This window comes from Bufo bufo, chromosome 4 (genome assembly GCF_905171765.1).
Source record: "Bufo bufo chromosome 4, aBufBuf1.1, whole genome shotgun sequence".
In the NCBI taxonomy this organism is placed as follows: Eukaryota; Metazoa; Chordata; class Amphibia; order Anura; family Bufonidae; genus Bufo; species Bufo bufo.
The window spans coordinates 34261748-34281245 of NC_053392.1; positions in this window are offsets into that span (position 1 = coordinate 34261748).

The window sequence follows — 19498 nt, forward strand, 5'->3', positions numbered from 1 at the left end:
AAAGTCTACAATCAAGTTTCCAAGGGGGGACTGTTATGGACTATTGATACAAAATGGATACTTGCTTGTTGAGGACTATGTTTAGCTAAGATGGCGGCCAGGCATTCAGCCAACACCTATAAACTAGAATCTTACTTTGTGTTTTATCATGTGTTTCTTTGTGGTTTCCGTTCAGCTCAAGCAAGCAGTTACAAAGAAAGAAGAAGTAACGGTTTCACCCACGAGCAAGGGGGGAGGGGGGAGGAATTTCCTCTGAGCCGTCAAGGTTACAGAAAAGTATAGAGTTCGTAGCCAATAGAAAAGATATACTCTATCTTTCACCCCCCCCCCTCCCACTTCTTCATGTCGTAAAACCTATGCTGTTTTCAGAAAATAAACCAGAGATCCTGTTATAACTCCGTGAGGCGAGTTGTCTCAGATTTGATCTCTCCGTGCACGTACATTAATTAATTTGGAGCAGTACATCAACACCGAACTGGCAGCTTGGCCAGAACCAGAACACTAGTGAGACTGTGGAGACATCGCCACCAACTATTCCTTCAAAGAGGCCTGTTGCTCAGAAGGAGTCTGGATCCAGTGTCCTGTGATAGAGTTTACCAAATTCTCCTGCCACGTCGGGATGCCAGCCTGGTACTGGATATGTATCACAACCAGTTCGGACACTTCGGTGTGCAAAAGACTGAGGCCACTATACGGAGAAGATTCTATTGGATTGGGATGAGAGAAGATATCGAGAAATGGTGCCGAGAATGCACTGCCTGTGCTGTGGGGCGAACTGAGCGCCATGACCAGAGGGCGCCTCTCCATCCTATTGTAAGTACAGCTCCTTTAGAACTTGTCGCTATTGATCATGTGAAGTTGGAGCCGAGCCGCTCTGGGTATACATATGCCATGACTATAATTGATCACTTCACCAAGTTTGTCGTAGCAGTGCCTGTGAAAGACCTGACAGCTAAGACGACAGCAGAGGCGTTCTGGAAGCATTTCCTGCTGCCCTACGGCTGCCCAGAAAGGATCCTCACCGACCAAGGGTCTGCGTTTGAGTTGCAGCTGTTCCATGAGATGTGCCTGCTGCACAACTGCCAGAAAGTCCGGACCACCGCCTATCATCCACAAGGTAACGGACTCTGTGAAAAAATGAATAAGACTCTCATTGAAATGCTGAGAGCAGTACCCCCTGAGACGAGGGGTGATTGGCCTACTTTGTTGCCACAGCTCATGTACACCTATAACAACACCATCCATTGCTCTACCGGTTACACCCCGTTCTATCTGATGTTTGGGCGACAAGGGAGATTACCTGCGGATCACTCCCTGGGGGTACAAGTGCCGGATGTGATCAACCCACTGCCCAGGACTGATTGGGTAGTGGAACATCAAAGGCGTCTCCTTAATGCCAAAGAGATCGTTCAAGAACGCATGGAAAATGTCCGGGAAAGGCAACAAAGAGACTATGACCTGGCTGCTCATGCGGAACCCTTAGCTCTGGGAGACCTGGTGTGGTTGAAAAACAACCATAGAACCAGTAAATTGGACAGTAAGTGGGAAAGGATTCCCTATGTTATTTCTGCCATTCCTAACGCTGAGGCTCACATCTACCAAATCTCCAGAGAAGGTAAAGGCTCTCAAGTTGTACATAGAAATCGGTTGAAACCCTGTATAGAAGGAGAACCTGCAGCAGAGAACATTGAACCAGAATCTCCTGAACCTGAGTTGCCAGCCCAACCTGCTGACCCTATGCAGGCTGTTGAGAACCTGGTACATGATAAAGATCCACTACATTGGTTTCTCACTCCCTGGTTAAACCTGGTAGTACCTGCTCCGGTTCCAGTTGTTTCTCCATCCCAGGATGAGCCCACTTCAGTTCCTGTTATTTCCTTGCCTCAGAGTGTACCTGAAGGAGCTTCAGAGCAAGTGGACTCCTCCAATCCTCCTGAACCAAGTCAGGAGGAATCTCCGCTAGTAAGAAGATCCACGCGGTCTACCAAGGGGCACCCACCTGTGAGGTTTGGGGACTACATTATGGGCCTAGGTAGCCCCTCATGGGAAACCCCTGTTTAACCCTTTGCCAGCCTGGGTACGGACTCATGTTTGTTCTTTGAGCCTCCAAGAACTTTTAAATTGTTCTACATTTTTCTGTTGTTCTATTATGAACATTTTGCACTTAAAGTATTATATGGACTATCCTGGTATCACTGATACGCTGCACCAGGTCAGCGCCCCTGTTCCCTTACATTATCCTGAAAGAAGAGAACGACGCCCCTTTTCACCACACCTCTCAGTGACACTGTTCGCCATTGTTTTATATTGTTATTGTGGTGATTATTGCGTATGCATGTTCTTCCTTTGTCTTTCAGGCTGCCGCTTCCAGATGGGCGGACCCTCCATGTTGCGCCGAGGACGGGCAACGTCATAGCGTGGGGGTATGTAGTGTCCCACTAGGAAAAGGTGGGCGCTACACAAAAGGGGTTAATGTGTCTTATTGCATTTAATGTCATGTGTATGCATTTTCCCTGTGTTAACTGGGTGTCAGGCCTGTCAGGGTGCAGTTTAGCCTCCCGGGCGTTAGAGGGAGCTAGAGAGCCCTGGTTATATATAGGTAGGCCCAGACAGGGGAGTGCTAGTGCATTCCAGGGGACTAGAGGAGTCACTTCGTCTACCTGAAGCTCCTGAGGCTAGGATTAGCTCAGTTGAGATACCCCAGTAGCAGGGCAGGACCTCCTGGGAGAAACCTGCAGTTACCCTCAAACCAAGCAGAGACAGTGCAATCAGCTAAGATAAGTAAGCTAATGGGCAGAGGAACTATAAAGTAAGAGCAAGAGTCAATACGGGAGGAAGATATGTTTACCAAGGATTTAAGCCAGCATTTAGGCATCCGGGCCTTGGGATGGAAACCAGACAGGAGTTCTAAAGAACAGTGTACACTATTTCTGAGGAGAAGGTACAACCTGAGTCTGAGTGTGTTGTTGATTACCCTCCAAGTATCTTGCATGATTAATACCTGCCATCTTGTGAAATAAGCATGCTTGTGAAGCACTTGATATAAGGGACTGCATTACCATCTTGTTGTATAAAGTTGGACTGTTTTAAGTAAAGCAACGTTTGGTTCACTATGCCACCTGTGTACCTCACTTATTGCTACTGGAAACCCGTGTGCCACCGTTACAGGCACTGGCGTCACGAATCCTAAAAGGGACCTTGCTTCAGGCACTCTAAACACCTGCAACATCCAGGGCACCTCACACAACATCAGGCCAGGTCTCTACATACAGAGTGTGCCCCAGAGGAACTTGTGTCTACCTCTCCTTCACTGCCGCATGCCTGCCCAGGGTTCTCTTCAAATAGTGAGTAACCCTCGATTGCCCATAACCGTGACCTCACTTCGCAATCCCCTGCAGGTCTGGCGTGCTGCACATGTACCACACAGCCAGTACTTGCCAGATATTCCTGCAGCTCCTTTAATGTTGCTGTAGGCCTCTTGGTCGCCTCCCAGACCAGTTTTCTTCTCGTCTTTTCATCAATTTTGGAGGGACGTCCAGTTCTTGGTAATGTCACTGTTGTGCCATATTTTCTCCACTTGATGATGACTGTCTTCACTGTGTTCCATGGTATATCTAATGCCTTGGAAATTCTTTTGTACCCTTCTCCTGACTGATACCTTTTAACAATGAGATCCCTCTGATGCTTTGGAAGCTCTCTGTGGACCATGGCTTTTCCTGTGGGATGCGACTAAGAAAATTTCAGGAAAGACCAACTAGAGCAGCTGAACTTTATTTGGGGTTAATCAGAGGCACTTGACATGATGGCCGGTGTATGCCGACTCCTATATAACAGGATTCTGAATGTGATTGCTTAATTCTGAACACAGCTACATCCCCAGTTATAAGAGGGTGTGCACACTTATGCAACCACATTATTTTAGGTTTTTTTTGTTTTCTTCCCTCTACCTAAAACATTTCAGTTTGTTTTTCAATTGAGTTGTACAGTTTATAGGTCACATTAAAGGTGGAAAAAGTTCTGAAATTATTTATCTTTGTCTCATTTTTTACATCACAGAAACCAGACATTTTAACAGGGGCGTGTAGACTTTTTATATCCACTGTATGTGCATGTTATAGAGCTGGAGGTGTGCTCCAGAACTGACTGCATGACATGACTGAACTGGAAGTGGTTTCCAGAGTTTTTTCCCCATCTGGTTTCCATGGGAGGATTGAGCTTAGATTTATCCTGGAGTCTTCCTGGTGAGTTTCTCATATGCAGTGGGTGTTCCCTGCAAACTATAAATGTATGTTTCAGGGTGTGTCCCTGTGAGAAGTGCTAGTGCTAATACCTTCAGGCCTAAAGGCAGTGTCTCCATCTCTGAAGTCATGTTGGAGTAGAAGTATACAGGTGCAGCTGGGCTAAACTTGATGGGTAACATGTTAAGTATAAAATGGCACAAGAGCTTAACTAACTGTCACGGCCATGGCTATGACCGTGACTCCTCAACCGCATGCGTTTGTCAGCGGTTTAGTTTGATTGTCAATCACAGGTGAGGGCTGTGGTATTTGCCTCACCTGTGGTTGCCGCTGGCAACGGTATGTATGTGGCAGCATAGCACTCTGAGCTGTATTATGGCAGCTTGCTATGTTGTGCATGCGGTTGCACCTAGCAATCCTTCTGTTAAGTGTGTGTGTTTGTATGTATGTCTGTGTACACTCTGTGTTATGTGTGGTGTGCACTTACATCTTCCCCTCACTGTGGTTGCCCGTGGCAACAGTTGGTCATTGTGTGTACATGTGGTGGCAGTGTCCCGGCCTTCGGGCTGACTCCCAGGACATGAGTGCCACCCATGTCGTTGCCTGCGGCAACAGCCACAGTGTGTGTGTTGTTTCGACACTTCTCCTTTTAAGTGTGTGTTTCCCTTCTTTGGTGCTGGAAGGGTTAACTCCCTTCCCAGTGTGTGTGTGTTTCACTGGGTGTGTCTGACTGTGGGGTGTGGCTTCTTGGCCTATAAAGCCTCACTGTTTTCCCAGGTCTGCAGGTTGCTTCAGCCATGCTTAGCTGTAGCAGCCTCCTGTGTTTTATACCTGCCAGTGAGAGCCACCCCTGTGGTCATAACCATAATGTCACATTTAAGTTTATGTCTAGTTATATGTGATGTCTATTTGATGTTTCCTTGTGATTTTGTGCAGCTATGGATCTGGGTCCCTGTGTAGGGATGCGTTGTGATCTGCATCCTGCCAGCACAGGGATCCAGTCAGCAAGGCTGTGGCAGGTAGGTGGAACTCCTTGTTCACCTGCCATATCCATAGAGCTGTTTATGTTTCCCCTTTTCTAGCAGCTTGGCCATTGAGACTCCTGCTCCTCCGTGCCTAGGAGGAGTGGGTTGTCTTACCCTGCTCCTTAGCCCAGGGACCGGACGGAGGGTAAGTCAGGGCTCCTAGGTTCCTGCGCATGGGTCCTCCTACCTTTAAGGTCGGCCCATGCAGATAAGAGTTAGGGTCAGGTTAGGTTAGGGAAGCTGTAGGAGGTGACCTGCTCCCTAATCCTGTTGTCCTGGCCGAGCAGCCATAACATCATCTGGCATCGCACGGCTGAGGATTTCCCCCATCCTCAGCCCTGACAGTATGACCACAGTCGCTTCTCACGTGGCGTCCCTCGAAAGAGGGGGCAGCATGTACCGCCATCTGCGGAAGGGGTGCATGCGCGTTCTCCGGAGGGAGAGCGTTATAGGGGTATCACCGGTTACGGTGCGGTGAGTGGCATTCCCTGCCATTCCTTTCTCACCGTGTCCGTGCTGGTGTCTCCTGGTTTGTCATTCCCCTCCCCCCCTCCCATTGTTTTTTGTGCCTCACCAACCTTCCCCTTTTGTTGTTGGGAGGGGCTTTGAGGGGTGGGAGTATGCATACCCTCGAAAGAGGGTGAAGCATGTACCGCCGTCTGCGTAAGGGGTACATGCGCGCTCTTCGGAGGGAGAGCGTTCTGGGGGTTTCGCCTCTGACGGCGCGGTGAGTGGCGTTTCCCCGCCATCCCTTCACCGTTGCCTCGTTTTGGCGTCCCCCTGATTTTATTGCACGGTGGTGTTTCTTTGGTATGCGGTATGCATACCTTCGAAAGAGGGTGCAGCATGCAGTGCCATCCCCATGTGGCCTGCATGCGCGTTCTCCGGAGGGAGAGCGTTCCGGGGGGATCTCCGTTAACGGCAATGTTGGTGGCTTATTCCCCGCCACCTTACCTTCCGTGTCCGTGTTGGGGATCCCTCGTCCCTCTCCATGTTCTCATCTCTGGTCGTTTGCTGGCAGCACTCCGTAAGTGGTCCGGCTGCGTGCTGGTTAGGAGTGTCTGCTGGCAGCGACTAGAGTGGGGACGTGTGTGGAGAGTCCCCTCGTCCACTCTCAGTGGTTCCATTCTTGTGTCGCTGGTGCGGGCTGCAGGCCTCGTCGGACTGGCTGTGTTGTGTGCTGGGAGAGGATGCACCTGACAGCGACTTTCCGGGAACCATGTCCTGAGAGTGGACGTTCCCTTCTCCTATCCCCTTGTGTTAGTCTCTCACCAGTTTCCTTTTTTTCGGTGGGGGGGCTTTGAGGGGTGGGAGTGTCACGGCCATGGCTATGACCGTGACTCCTCAACCGCATGCGGTTGTCAGCGGTTTAGTTTGATTGTCAATCACAGGTGAGGGCTGTGGTATTTGCCTCACCTGTGGTTGCCGCTGGCAACGGTATGTATGTGGCAGCATAGCACTCTGAGCTGTATTATGGCAGCTTGCTATGTTGTGCATGCGGTTGCACCTAGCAATCCTTCTGTTAGGTGTGTGTGTTTGTATGTCTGTGTACACTCTGTTATTTGTGGTGTGCACTTACATCTTCCCCTCACTGTGGTTGCCCGTGGCAACAGTTGGTCATTGTGTGTACATGTGGTGGCAGTGTCCCGGCCTTCGGGCTGACTCCCAGGACATGAGTGCCACCCATGTCGTTGCCTGCGGCAACAGCCACAGTGTGTGTGTTGTTTGGACACTTCTCCTTTTAAGTGTGTGTTTCCCTTCTTTGGTGCTGGAAGGGTTAACTCCCTTCCCAGTGTGTGTGTGTTTCACTGGGTGTGTCTGACTGTGGGGTGTGGCTTCTTGGCCTATAAAGCCTCACTGTTTTCCCAGGTCTGCAGGTTGCTTCAGCCATGCTTAGCTGTAGCAGCCTCCTGTGTTTTATACCTGCCAGTGAGAGCCACCCCTGTGGTCATAACCATAATGTCACATTTAAGTTTATGTCTAGTTATGTGTGATGTCTATTTGATGTTTCCTTGTGATTTTGTGCAGCTATGGATCTGGGTCCCTGTGTGGGGATGCGTTGTGATCTGCACCTTGCCAGCACAGGGATCCAGTCAGCAAGGCTGTGGCAGGTAGGTGGAACTCCTTGTTCACCTGCCATATCCATAGAGCTGTTTATGTTTCCCCTTTTCTAGCAGCTTGGCCATTGAGACTCCTGCTCCTCTGTGCCTAGGAGGAGTGGGTTGTCTTACCCTGCTCCTTAGCCCAGGGACCGGACGGAGGGTAAGTCAGGGCTCCTAGGTTCCTGCGCATGGGTCCTCCTACCTTTAAGGTCGGCCCATGCAGATAGGAGTTAGGGTCAGGTTAGGGAAGCTGTAGGAGGTGACCTGCTCCCTAATCCTGTTGTCCTGGCCGAGCAGCCATAACATCATCTGGCATCGCACGGCTGAGGATTTCCCCCATCCTCAGCCGTGACACTAACTCTCTCAATGAGTACATAGTAACATAGTACATGAGGCCAAAAAAAAGACATCTGTCCATCCAGTTCGGCCTGTCATCCTGCAAGTTGATCCAGAGGAAGGCAAAAAAAAAACTGTGGGGGGTAGAAGCCAATTTTCTCCACTTTAGGGGAATAAAAAATTCCTTCCCGACTCCAATCAGGCATCAGAATAACTCCCTGGATCAACGACCCCTCTCTAGTAGCTATAGCCTGTAATATTATTACACTCCAGAAATACATCCAGGCCCCTCTTGAATTCCTTTATTGTACTCACCATCACCACCTCCTCAGGCAGAGAGCTCCATAGTCTCACTGCTCTTACCTTAAAGAATCCTCTTCTATGTTTGTGTACAAACCTTCTTTCCTCCAGACGCAGAGGATGTCCCCTCGTCACAGTCACAGTCCTGGGGATAAATAGATGATGGGAGTGATCTCTGTACTGACCCCTGATATATTTATACATAGTAATTAGATCTCCCCTCAGTCGTCTTTTTTCTAAAGTGAATAATCCTAATGTTGATAATCTTTCAGGGTACTGTAGTTGCCCCATTCCAGTTATTACTTTAGTTGCCCTCCTCTGGACCCTCTCCAGCTCTGCTATGTCTGCCTTGTTCACAGGAGCCCAGAACTGTACACAGTCCTCCATGTGTGGTCTGACTAGCGATTTGTAAAGTGGTAGGACTATATTCTCATCACGGGCATCTATGCCCCTTTTGATGCAACCCATTATCCTATTGGCCTTGGCAGCAGCTGCCTGACACAGGTTTTTGCAGCTTAGTTTGCTGTTTATTAAAATTCCTAGATCCTTTTCCATGTCAGTGTTACCGAGTGTTTTACCATTTAGTATGTACGGGTGACTTGCATTATTCCTTCCCATGTGCATAACTTTACATTTGTCAGTGTTAAACCTCATCTGCCACTTATCTGCCCAAGCCTCCAATCTATCCAGATCCCTCTGTAGTAGTATACTGTCCTCTTCAGTGTAAATTACTTTACACAGTTTAGTGTCATCTGCGAAAATTGATACTTTACTATGCAAGCCTTCTACAAGATCATTAATAAATATATTGAAGAGAATAGGGCCCAATACTGACCCCTGAGGTACCCCACTAGTGACAGTGACCCAATCTGAGTATGTACCGTTAATAACCACCCTCTGTTTTCTATCATTGAGCCAGTTAGTTACCCACATACAGACGTTTTCTCCCAGTCCGAGCATTCTCATTTTATATACTAACCTTTTATGTGGTACAGTGTCAAATGCTTTGGAGAAGTCCAGATATACGACCTCCATTGATTCGCCGCTGTCAAGTCTAGAACTTACCTCCTCATAGAAACTGATTAAATTAGTTTGACATGACCGATCCCTCACGAAGCCATGCTGATATGGCGTTATTTGCTTATTTCCGTTGAGATGCTCTAAGATAGCATCTCTCAGAAAACCTTCAAACAGTTTACCTCCAACAGATGTTAAACTTACCGGCCTATAGTTTCCAGGCTCTGTTTTTGGACCCTTTTTGAATATTGGCACCACATTTGCCATGTGCCAATCCTGTGGGAAATTCCCTGTCAGTATAGAGTCCGCAAATATCAGAAATAAGGGTCTGGCTATGACATTACTTAATTCCCTTAGGATACGGGGGTGTATGCCATCCGGTCCTGGCGATTTGTCTATTTTTTTTTTTTTAAGTCGCTGATGTACTTCTTCCTGGGTCAGACAGGACACTTTTAATGGGGAATTTATTTTTACATTCTGCATGTCATCTGACAGTTTATTTTCCTCAGTGAATACATTGGAGAAAAAAATATTTAACAGTTTTGCTTTCTCCTCGTCGCTCTCTGCAACTCCCCCCTTATTACTCTTTCAATAGTTTGTCACAAAATGGTATGAGATAACTCTGTGCCATGTGTCGTTTTTAGCTCAGCTACATCTGTGGCTCTCACAGTGTGAGATCTTACTGCAGCAGCAGAATCACAGCAGCTTTAAGGATCCTGTGTCCTGGAATGGCTCATATGTTGCTTGTATGTATGTGTGAGCGAAGTAATATGTTACAAGTACAGAACTCTGAAGAATCTCATAAAGCCATACATGTTAGTATGTGCACCAACGGTGGACAATGTAGAAGATGTCTGCACCAACGGTGGACAATGTAGAAGATGTCTGCACCAACGGTGGACAATGTAGGAGATGTCTGCACCAACAGTGGACAATGTAGAAGATGTCTGCACCAACGGTGGACAATGTAGGAGATGTCTGCACCAACGGTGGACAATGTAGGAGATGTCTGCACCAACGGTGGACAACGTAGGAGATGTCTTCACCAACAGTGGACAATGTAGGAGATGTCTTCACCAACAGTGGACAATGTAGCTGATGTCTGCACCAACTGTGGACAATATAGGAGATGTCTGCACCAACTGTGGACAATGTAGCAGATGTCTGCACCAACTGTGGACAATGTAGGAGAGGTTTGCATCAACTGTGGACAATGTCGGAGATGGCTGCACCAACGGTGGACAATGTAGAAGATGTCTGCACCAACGGTGGACAATGTAGGAGATGTCTGCACCAACTGTGGACAATGTAGAAGATGTCTGCACCAACAGTGGACAATGTAGAAGATGTCTACACCAATTGTATACAATGTAGATGTCTGCACCAACGGTGAACAACTTAGTAGATGTCAGCACCAACGGTGGACAATGTAGGAGATGTCTTCACCAACGGTGGACAATGTAGGAGATGTCTGCACCAACGGTGGACAATGTAGGAGAGGTTTGCACCAACTGTGGACAATGTAGGAGATGTCTGCACCAACGATGGACAATGTAGAAGATGTCTACACCAATGGTGGACAATGTAGCAGATGTCTGCACCAACTGTGGACAATGTAGGAGATATCTGCACCAACGGTGGACAATGAAGGGGAAATCTGCACCAACAGTGGACAATGTATGAGGTGTCTGCACCAACGGTGGACAATGTAGGAGGTGTCTGCACCAATGGTGGACAATGTACGAGATGTCTGCACCAACTGTGGACAAAGTAGTGGATGTCTGCAACAACAGTGGACAATGTAGATGTCTGCACCAACGGTGGACAATGTAGGAGATGTCTGCAACAATGGTGGACAATGTTGGAGATGTCTGCACCATTGCCTCCCATCTGAAGGTCTCCAGTGCAGAGGTTGTGGAATGGTTTACTTCTTAGCAGTCAGAAGCTTTCACTCTGGTCCTTTCTGCTCATATATCTATAAGACCTCGCTTACCTACAACTCCTTTTACCTTATCTCCTGCCTCATCTCATCTGGATGTGGACTCTGTCTCTGGGATCAGGAGGATTCTGAAGACCTTCATTTACCTTCATTATTAAAAGCTGTGCTAGCTCACCTTGAAATGGTTGTACCTAGAGGGGATAAGCCCAAAATGGATGAAAAAAAAAAAATCATCAAATTCTAGAGTATTTCCTGATGATCCTACATAAAGGGATGTATGGCAGGACTGTGGTCCCAGCCAGACAGGTAACATTATGTGGGAGCCAGATTACAGCAGTGTGTTATAGATCCTGCAGTCTCAGCTCAGTGGAGAGACCTTGCTAAGGTAATATCCCAGGGTCCAGTCTGACTAGGAAGACTTTTTTCTGGCATTCGGTTCTCCCCTGTCAGGGAACTTCTAGTCAGAAAGATTGTTTCTTGCTGAAACATAGTAAATCCTTGTCTATGGCAGTGTGCAAAGCGTCTTGAGCTTCAGTTTCCTAGTGACATAGGGATTGCTTCCCCATGAAGTCTCGCTTAGTCACTAAGATTGGGGGTCTATTCACAGAACCATATCTGATTTTTCAGACCACAAATTGTGGATCCATAGGACATGGATACAGTTGTGTGCCTTCTGCATTGCGGATCAGAACATCCTGCCCTATGATGGCAATTCCTTTTCTTGTACACAATACAGACAAGAATGGGACATTTCTATCTTTTTGCGAGGCCGTGGAATGGAAGCACGGAAGGGGGCGGCTCACCTTGGGCTGTCCATATCTCTCCATCTCATTGAAATCAATTGGTCTGCATGAGATCTGCAATTTGCAGGATGTGTGCGGAAAGAAAAAATGCAGTGGCGTGAATGGGCCCTGAATGGGCCTCTGAGTTCATATGATCCCCATAGGCTCTGTGCAGAGGGAGCTCCCTCTAGACGTGGCTGTATATATCTGTATGCTGTAATCCCCTGAGCTCCCTCTAGTGGTGGCTGTATATATCTGTATGCTGTAATCTCCTGAGCTCCCTCTAGTGGTGATTGTATATACCTGTATGCAGTAGTCTCCTGAACTTCCTCTAGTGGTGGCTGTATATATCTGTATGCAGTAGTCTCCTGAGCTCCCTCTAGTGGTGGCTGTATATATCTGGATGCTGTAATCTCCTGAGCTCCCTTTATTGTTGGCTGTATATATCTGTATGCAGTAATCTCCTGAGCTCCCCCTACTGGTGGCTGTATATATCTGTATGCAGTAATCTCCTGAGCTCCCCCTAGTGGTGGCTGTATATATCTGTATGCAGTAATCTCCTGAGCTCCCTCTAGTGGTGGCTGTATATATCTGTATGCTGTAATCTCCTGAGCTCCCTCTAGCGGTGGCTGTATATATTTGTATACAATAATCTCCTGAGCTCCCTCTAGTGGTGGCTGTATATATCTGCATTTAGTAATCTCCTGAGCTCCCTCTAGTGGTGGCTGTATATATCTGTATCCAGTAATCTCCTGAGCTCCCTCTAGTGGTGGCTGTATATATCTGTATCCAGTAATCTCCTGAGCTCCAGTAGTGGTGGCTGTATATATCTGTATGCAATAATCTCCTGAGCTCCCTCTAGTGGTGGCTGTATATATCTGTATGCAGTAGTCTCCTGAGCTCCCTCTAGTGGTGGCTGTATTTATCTGTATGTAGTAATCTCCTGAGCTCCCTCTAGTGGTGGCTGTATATATCTTTTTGCATTAATCTCCTGAGCTCCCTCCAGTGGTGGTTGTATATATCTGTATGCAGTAATCTCCTGAGCTGCCTCTAGTGGTGGTTGTATATATCTGTATGTAGTAATCTCCTGAGCTCCCTCTAGTGGTGGCTGTATATATCTATATGCGGTAATCTCCTGAGCTCCCTCTAGTGGGGGCTGTATATATCTTTATGCAGTAATCTCAAGAGCTCCCTCTAGAGGTGGCTGTATATATCTGTATGCAGTAATCTCCTGAGCTCCCTCTAGTGGTAGCTGTATATATCTGTATGTAGTAATCTCCTGAGCTCCCTCTAGTGGTGGCTGTATATATCTTTATGCAGTAATCTAAAGAGCTCCCTCTAGAGGTGGCTGTATATATCTGTATGCAGTAATCTCCTGCAATGTTAGGCTCAGGTATCTAGATGGTGGTTCCTCATCAGCAGCTCTCCCACCAGCTCTCCTCTGTGGCACCCATGCCCTTGTGCAGCTGTGACATCCCGCGGGTGGAGTGAAGGTATTTTACCAGCACTGCTCCTCACTTGTTCTGATTGCAGCCTTCCAGTTGTTCCGTTACACGCACCTGCAAACTCGGTTGTTGGCCATCTTGCCCCATCACCTGCAGAAATGTTCGGGTCATGGTGAAAGCCGCTGTTCGTTCAGGCTCCTCTCTCCCAGCTGGGCTGTACTAATCTTCTGGCACATCTGTGCCACTTTCCTTCCTGCTGCTTCAGTCTTCTAGCCCACCTCTTGCAGGAGGATGCACATGATGCCCCAGCGTGGCTGCCTCACTTTTTACAACAGACACTCTTTTAGGCCTGCTCCCCTGCTGGAGGAGTAGGGGTTGTTCATCTGCTGCAGCTACGATTGCAGCAGAACCTATTTCATCCCTCCGTTGCTGCACTGCCCTACATGTCGTCCATCATCACTCATACCACAAAGGGCTGGCACTTCTCTCTGCACTACTACTGCCATAGAGCAGTGCAGTCTAATTTAAGGTGGAAAAATACTATCTAGTGACTGGATCACTGCACCTGGGTGGGCATGCTCTTCCCGTTTTCTCCTCCTGCAGGAAGAGCTGGACAGCACTGGCATGTGCATTGCTAGGGTCTCAAAAGATTCGGGGCCTAAGTCCCAATGCGTATGTGTTAGATTTTTGATCCAACCCCCTAGCCTCAGTACTAAAGGGGACCCCATGATTAGCTGCTCCACAACCACTGGAAACATTGCATCCACTGCACACAGTTAATATTGTGTGGCATCTGCAACAACAGCAGTGACTACAGGCCAGGAGGTGTACTGCAGGAGCTGAAGGACCTGTGATGATGTCACAGGCAGAGCTCAGTGGTGGTGAAGGACCTGTGATGATGTCACTGTCATGAGATCAGTGCAGGAGAGTCAGCGCTCAGCAGTAAAGAGCAGAAATAGTGGTGAAGACCCATGATGAAGTCTGTGACATAAAATGAAGTGAAGAAAAGATAGATCATTTATACTACCTGCCTGGAAGGAGTGATGTTATTTACATGGGACTGTATGTTGGAGGTGGCTAGGGGAAGGAGGGATATTATTTCATGCTTGACAACATTTAGGTTGGTAAAATCGAAACATTGAATGCCCAACTCCGCCCAGAAACACCCAGTTTTGGCTCAAATTTAACAGGACTGTCTCTGAAAACCAGGGACAGTCCCTGCAAATTTGGGACAGTTGGCAACTGCATATTAGAGGTGGCTGTAGAGAGTAATGTTATTTACATGAGTCTGCATATTTGAGGGGTCTAAGGGTGGGATGTTATTTACATGGGACTGTATGTTGAAGCAGCTGGGGAGGGAGTGATGTTATTTACATGGGACTGCATATTGGAGATAGCTGTGAAAAGGAGGGATGTTATTTACATGGGACTGTATGATGGAGCAGCTGGGGGAGGGACTGATGTTATTTACATGGGACAGCATATTGGAGGTGGCTGAAAGAGTGATGTTATTTACAAGGGACTGTGTGTTTGAGGAGTTGAAGGGAATGTGTGATGATATTTAAGAAGGAAGGACCTAGCAGTAATGGGGCTCTTGTACTAGACAGGAGCCGTAATTCAGGTTACTTCTGGTCCTTTTACACAGGCCACTGGTCAATGAAGGGTATCTGTCAGCAGACTTGTACCTATGAAACTGGTTGACATGTGCACTTGGCAGCTGAAGACATCGGTGTTGGTGCCATGCTCATATGTGCCTGCATTGCTGAGAAATTATGTTTTAATACATGCAAATGAGCCTCTAGGAGCAATGGGGGCGTTGTCATTACACCTAGAAAGTTGGGACTGTCTCTCTGGATCTGGGATGGTTTGGACCTATGCCTTATGAGATGTAATGGACTGAGTGGAACAAGACCAGAGTAATAATACAAAGCAAAACATGACATTGATGAAAACAGGAAGTTCTGCATGGATGCTGAAAACAGGGGAGGGAAACAGGAAGTTCTGCTTGTTAGAATAATGCCAGGATGCAGGTATTCTGCCGCCGATGTATGTGAGAGAAGTCTAAGATGAGAGTAAGTGGCTCACACTCATCAGTTGATCAGATGGAAGATAGTTAACTTGCTATAATTATTCCCCTAGCAACACCAGTTGCATGTAGAATTCCAGTAAGGGAGATGCAATTAATATGCCTGAAGGTTATTTATTAAATGTACCTTGAAAAATGATGATAGAGGTCAAAGGGACATCCTCTATCCATCTCTGTGATGCTGGACTGACAAACAGGAAAAGACAGAAGGACACAGGATGTGAGTTCACAGAGGAGGGGAAGTTACAAGATGAATGACATAATGAAATATAGAGAATCAGGAAGAAAGAGAAAAGGTCCACTCGCTGCCCGCATCAGGGATCTACTGGAAACTTGGGTGAACGAAAAGTATATTGGAGTGATATGACGTGTTTCGGAGCTGGACGACAGGCGCCTTCCTCAGATAACACCTAAAGTATAACAAATAACAGGGTGTTAATAAAACAAAAGAGGCGCCAAAAGCAACAGGAAGGGTGGGGCCTGGCTAATAATATGCATAAGATTAACCATTGCATCAATTTATGGGTAATCACTCTGTTGATGTAATATGTCATTAAATTAATGATATTAATAGCATAAATAGGACAAATAGTAATAAGAAATTCTAAAAGAAAGTTAAACATTATAAGGAAAAATGAACAAGGACAAATCCATAAAACGCACGTTATGTTACAGTTACTCACGTGTAAGGCTATTTAAGATAAGTTACCATTACAACAAATAGACACAAGAGGGAGTAAATATACCTGAAAATGAAAACACCCATGGTGATTGTTAATCTTATTGGTTAACCCCTTAGTGACCACCCATACGCCTTTTTACGGCGGTCACTAAGAGGCCTTAGGCTGGGCCGCCGCGTTTTTACGGCGGCCCAGTCTAAGCGCTGCATGGCTCCCCCGTGCAGCGGGGAGCAAGGACCCGGCTCTCACATGAGAGCCGGGGCCCTGCTCTAACAGCCCGGACCGGCAGGAGTGCCGATCCGGGCTGTTTAACTCTTTACATGCCGGGCGCAATGGCGCCCGCTGCATGTAAAGTAGTGATAGAGGGAGCGGACTCCCTCTGTCTCCCATCAGCACCCCGAAAATGCGATCGCGGGTGCTGATGTGTTAGGAAGCTTACCTTGCTTCCGATCAGGGCCCCGAGCCTGTCTTCGGTTACCTCCAGCAGGCTGTGCCTCTCTGGCGCAGCCTGCTGGTCAATGTTCGAATAGCATTGCTATTGAAATGTAATACATTATAGAGATAATGCATTACATTTTAAAAGCAATCAAAATACTGTATATTATAGTCCCCTTGTGGGACTATTAAGTAGTAAATAAAATAGAAAAAAAATACACATTTATTAAATTTAAAAAATTCTATAAAATAAAAAAATATGCTTTTTTTTCATTGAAAATACGCTTTTCAATGAAAAAAATTGCAAAAAGAAAATATCCCCCATATGTTTGGTATTGCCGCGTCCGTAACGACCCGGACTACATAAATATTACATAAATTATCCCCTATGGTGAACGCCGTAAAAAAATAAAAGACAGAATTTCAAATTTATTCTTAGTTTCCACCGAAAAAAACGTAATAACAAGCGATCAAAAAGCGGCATTTACTCCAAAATGATAGCAATGAAAAATACAAGTCGTCCCTCAAAAATCAAGCCCTCACACAACTCCATATAAAAAAAAAAAAAGCTATGGGTCTTGGGAAGTGGCAATGCAAAATCATTTTTTTGGTTAATAAAAGGGGTTTTAATGCAAAAAAAGTAGTAAAACTTAAAAAAAAATTATAAGTATTTAGTATCACTGTAATAATACTGACCCAGAGAATAAAGATATTATGTTATTTGTACCGAAAAATGAACGCCATAAAATTTATAATGTAAAAACGCAGTGGCAGTATTGCTATTTTTCCCCATCTCCCTCCCAGAAAGAGTTAATAAAAGTTAATCAGAACGTTATGTGTACCCCAAGATGGCGCCATTAAAAACTACAACTTGTCCCGTAAAAAACAAGCCCTCATAAAGCTATATAGACTAAAAAATAAAAAAGTTATAGCTCTTGGAACGAGACCATGAAAAAAGGAAGAAAAAAACGCTTGGTCACTAAGGGGTTAAAACAAATTATTTTTAATCTATAAAATAGTTTTGGTGATTTCATTGAGAGCTGAGGGGTTAATGGTAACCAGCTTCTACATCCAAAAGATTTCTTTCTATATTACGACCTCAAATCTATGGTAAGTATTAAGGGGGATGTGCTCAGTAGGGGTAGTCTGGATGGGGTTAGGTTCTCCTGGGTGTTTGAGGGTACAGTGCTATATAGCTGGCTGTCCCTCTGAAGTTGTCTCAGCCTGTAATCATGGGTAGTCTAGAGGGAAGTCATTTGCTAGATATGCATCTTTCATAAGTACAGACCAGTGATTAACTAGAATTTTCCTAGTATCGCCACGTGAGGCTGTATAGGTGGAAAATTGCAGCTTCTACGTGCATTATCTTCAGAGGCATCTTTGGTTGCAAGCACTGGAGCTGTCCTGGTTCTTTGTATCTCCAGTAAGCATTCTTCACTAAGGGAGGTGGGTATCCTTTCTGTCAAAAACGTACACTTAGTATTTTTTGCTTGTTCCTGAAAAGTTTTATCCTCTGAGCAATTTTTCCTAATTCTTTTAAATCGACTAAAAGGGATATTGGTCATCCATTTTCATAGTGGTTGCTCGGAAAATGTAGACAGCTATTGCTATCTACTTTTTTGGAGAATGTGTATGTCATGAATCTTGGTCGGTCTTGAGAGAGATTGGTGAAATCCAGTTAATTGATCTGGTCACAGCTAATATCCAGGGAGAGCTTGATACCCCAAGTATTCTCATTTAATCGTTGGTGAAATTCCTTAATAGATGTCTGGTCCCCTTTCCAGATGAAGAACAGACCATCTATGGACAGTATACTTCAAGAAGTGTAAGGTCTGCTCTCATGAGTTTCCCAGCCTCAAGTGTGGTCCAATAAGTGTCTTTGTTTCATGTGTGCTCCATTAGTATCCCAGGTTCAGGTGTGTAACAATAAGTGCCTGAACCTCAAATGGTCTCCCATAAGTGTTTCAGCCTCAAGTGTGCTTCAATAAGTGTTCCAGCCTCCGGTGTGTTCCCATTAGTGCCCCAGCCTCAGGAATGCTTCTATAAGTGACCCAGCCTCAGGTATGTTCCTATAAGTGACCCAGCCTCAGGTATGTTCCTATAAGTGCCCCAGCCTCAGGAATGCTTCTATAAGTGCCCCAGCCTCAGGAATGTTTCTATAAGTGCCCGAGCCTTAAGAATTCTCCAATAAGTGCCCCAGCCTCAGGTATGCTCCTATAAGTGCCCCAGCCTCAGGAATGCTTCTATAAGTGCCCCAGCCTCAGGAATGCTTCTATAAGTGCCCGAGCCTTAAGAATTCTCCAATAAGTGCCCCAGCCTCAGAAATGCTTCTATAAGTGCACGAGCATCCGGAATTCTCCTAGAAGTGCCCCAGCCTCAGGTACAGTATGCTCCTATAAGTTCCCCAAGTATGCTCCCATAAGTGCCCCATCTTCAGGTGTGCTCCTATAAGTGCCCCATCCTCAGGTGTTATCCCATAAGTGCTCCAACCTCATGTATGGTCCTATAAGTGCCCCAGCATCAGGTATTCTCCAATAAGTGCCCCAGCCTCAGGTGTGTTCCTATAAGTTCACCAAGTATGCTCCCATAAGTGCCCCAGCCTCAGGTGTGCTCCTATAAGTGCCCCAGCCTCAGATATTCTCCAATAAGTGCCCCAGCCTCAGGTATGTTCCTATAAGTGCCCCAGCCTCAGGTCTGCTATTATAAGTGCCCATCCTCAGGTGTGCTCCTATAAGTGCCAAATCCTCAGGTATGTTCCTATAAGTGCCCCAGCCTCAGGTGTGCTCCTATACAGATAAGTGCCCCATCCTCAGGTATGCTTCTATAAGTGCTCAAGCCTCAGGTATGTTCCTATAAGTGCCCCAGGCATACTCCCATAAGTGCCCCAGCTTTAGGTGTGCTCCAATAAGTGCCCCAGCCTCAGGTATTCTCCAATAAGTGCCCCAGCCCCAGGTGTGCTCCTATAAGTGCCCCAGCCTCAGGTGTGCTCCTATAAGTGCCCCAGCCTCAGATATTCTCCTATAAGTGCTCCAGCCTCAGGTATGCTCCTATAAGTGTCCCATCCCCAGGTGTGCTCCTATAAGTGCCCCTGCCTCAGGTATGCTCCTTTAAGT